This window comes from Marmota marmota, unplaced genomic scaffold (genome assembly GCF_001458135.2).
Source record: "Marmota marmota marmota unplaced genomic scaffold, marMar, whole genome shotgun sequence".
Lineage (NCBI taxonomy): Eukaryota > Metazoa > Chordata > Mammalia > Rodentia > Sciuridae > Marmota > Marmota marmota.
In genome coordinates, this window is record NW_025999880.1 from 12,742,366 (window position 1) to 12,745,854 (window position 3,489).

The following is a 3,489-nucleotide window of genomic DNA, read 5'->3' on the forward strand; positions in this document are numbered from 1 at the left end:
GTGTCCCCACCCTCTGCTTCCCTAGCCTGGGCGGCGCTGGCTCCTCCCACCCCCGCCCCGACCAGCGAGAGGCGCTCTGCAAGAGCGTCCACCTACGGTCCTCCAGGCGGGGGAGGGGGAACTAGCGGGCCAGTGAGGGTTCTGGGCCCGCGCTAGGACTGCGCCTTGCGGGAGGAGCTGAGAGCCTAGCTCCGTGGAATGTTTTCATTTTTGAGTGTGGAAAGGGGAGAAGAAGTTAAAAGGCGAGGGTGAGGAAAGCCGTATCCTCTCTTAACTAGAGCGACCCTCCCTCAGACGTGTCCCAGGGGTAGGACTAGGGATCCTGTTATCCTATAGGACTGAAGGAGTTGACTCCCTTAGCGTCCTTCCAGTCCGAGAGGCTCTGTGATTGATCCTCCCTCCCAGCGCGGTCGTCCACCAAGGGCAGGCTACCATTGCCCCCTGCCTGGGGCAGAACCTGGAGAGCACGGAATCAGAACCTACGAATGAAAAGCCACCTCGTTTCAGTTTATTCAGCATATTTATGAAGGACCTACTAAAGGCCACACACTGTTACTAGGCATTGCCCTGGGGATAATGAAACAGACCTAGAGGAGCTTGGTAAAAAGGAAGGAAAATCGGGCCTGACTCCTAAACTCAGCACTTTTTCTTCCCAAGAAATCCTTTAATCTACAGGAATCAAGAACTGAATAAATCATTCGAGGATTATGGACTAAGAAAAACAGGCCTTCCAAAAATTAATTAATTAATTAATTAATAATACATACATACATACTCATGATGTTTGGAAACCAGAAGTGCCAGATGTTGTTTCAGAAATTTAAAGTGAGATACTTAGGAGGCGTGGGGCAGCACCCAGTAAACAAATACACTGACATTTCTGCAGTGAAGTGTAGAAAGGTCATACTTGTTTGGGTACATATTCGAATGTTAAGATTATTAGCCTCACTTTGGAGTTTGCTGCCAATTTTTTTTAATCTGCTTTTCAGAGTATTGCTAATTTCCAATAATGGACTGTGGACCAGAATATTGATGGCCAATATTTACTGAGAGGTAAAAAATTATTTTTTACATTATTGAATGCTTAATGTCAGGTTCTTATTTATTTATTTTTAGATGTTGATGGACCTTTATTTTATTCATTTTTTCATATGAGATGCTGAGAATCGAACCCAGTGCCTCACACATACTAGGCAAGTGCTCTGCCACTGAGCCACAACCCCAGCTCAATGTCAGGTTCTTTATCTGCTTTGTCTTATTTCTTTTACCAACCCTATGATGTAAGGACTATTATTAGTCTGTTCTGACAGATGGAAAAACAGAGGCTTACTGAAGTTCAGTCACTTACACAGGTTACTCTGAGAGCAAGTGGCATAATGACTGGGGCTCTAGGCCAAATTTGTCTGACTCCAGAAAACAAATTCAAACTGCTATGTGACATTGTCACTACTTGGAACTCTTCCACATTTACTATATTTTACCTTGTACTACTTATGGTCCTTTGGTGTTCTTTGCCTCATATCACTCTCCACCCCCATCATATACACACATCTTTGAGGCTCTAAGCCATGTGTTTGTTATCCATGAACCCAGTACCAGGCTTGAAATAACTTAGGTACTTAATCTAAGTACCTAATGAAGTAAAATGAACCAATATACTAGTTTATACAGATTTTATGTTTTTTTGGTATAACATTTTATCACTGTAATAAAGATGCCAGAATATTAGTGAAAAAATACAAAAGAAACTACCAACAGTGGTTGCCTCTGAATGGTGTGGTTGCTGACAAATTGGGTCAAAGGAAATATACCTTTTCATACCTTTTGAATGTTGTGCTGTGCATCTATGCCTATTGAAATGATATGGTTTATTCACTTTTTTTTTTTTTTTTTTTGGTCGTGGTAATGAGGACTGAACCTCAGGGGTCCTCTACCACAGAGCTACATCTACTTCCCCTGCCCTTTTTATTTTTTATTTTGAAACAGTTCTCACTAAATTGCCCAGGTTAACCTCAAGTTTGTAATCCTTCTTCTTTTTTTTTTTTAATGGTACTGGGGATTGCACTCAGGGGCACTCAACCTCTGAGCCACTTCCCCAGACCTGTTTTGTATTTTATTTAGAGACAGGCTCTCACTGAATTGCTTAGCGACTTTCCATTGCTGAGGCTGGCTTTGAACTCTTGATCTTCCTGCCTCAGCCTCCAGAACCCCTGGGATTACACACTGCACTTTGGCAGACTTGGAATTCTTCTGCCTCAGCCTCCAAAATCATTGAGATTACAGATACGGGCCACTGTTCAGTTCTGAACTCCTTTAAAAGTAAATAAAACCAGTTGGGTACAGTGGTGCAAACCTGTAATCCCTGTATTTGGGAGGCTGGAACAGGAGGATCATAAATTTTGAGTCCAGTATTAGCATCTTAGCCAGACTCTGTGTCAAAATAAAAAAAATTAAAAGGGCTGGGGATGTAGCCCCAGTGATGAACGCCCCTGGGTTCAATCACTAGTGCCACAAAAAAACACTCCGTAGCAGGCGCAGTGGTGCATGCTTGTAATGCCAGTGATTTGGGAGGTTGAGGCAGGAGGATCTCAAGTTCAAAGCCAGCCTCATCAGTTTAGCAAGGTCCTAAGCAGTTTAGCAAAACCCTGTCTCAAAAAGGGCTGGAGACTGTTTTTGTGGTTAAGCGCCCCAGGGTTCAATCCCTGGTACAAAATAGAAAGAAAACAAATAAAAATACACCATAGCTCTTTCATGGCTACAGACTGCAGATGCCCAAAGATGGCCTGTAGTGTGAGAGGATTGATCCCTCAGTGTGTCTCCTCACTGCTGCACCATTGTTTTCAACTGCAAGGTGTGGTAGTGATGAGGCATAACAAACAGATTCAGAAAAAAGAGGTTTAAGTTTTTAATCTGAACCATACTCTTTCTTTCTTTGCAGCCTGTTGTTGCATCTATACAATGGTGATAATTCCTACCTCTCAAGGTTTTCCTAACAATTAAGTGTGACATTTCCAGAAGTGCTTTGACAAGTGGCAAGCACTACACAAATAACTGACACCTTCACCTGTCCAGCTCCTTTCTCTTTACTGAGCCTTTGTTCCTTTTTTTTTTTTTTTTGGTACCAAAGATTGAACCTTAGGGCGCTTAACCACTGAGCCACATCCCCAGCGGCCCCCCCCCTTTTTTTTTTTTTTGAGAGAGAGAATTTTAATATTTATTTTTTAGTTTTCGGCGGACACATCTTTGTATGTGGTGCTGAGGATCGAACCCGGGCCGCACGCACGCCAGGCGAGCGCGCTACCGCTTGAGCCACATCCCCAGCCCCCCCCCTTTTTTTTAAAGAGAGAGAAAGAGAGAGAGAGAATTTTTTAATATTTATTTTTTAGTTTTCGGTGGACACAACATCTTTGTATGTGGTGCTGAGGATCGAACCTGGGTCGCATGCATGCCAGGCGAGTGTGCTACCGCTTGAGCCACATCCCCAGCCTC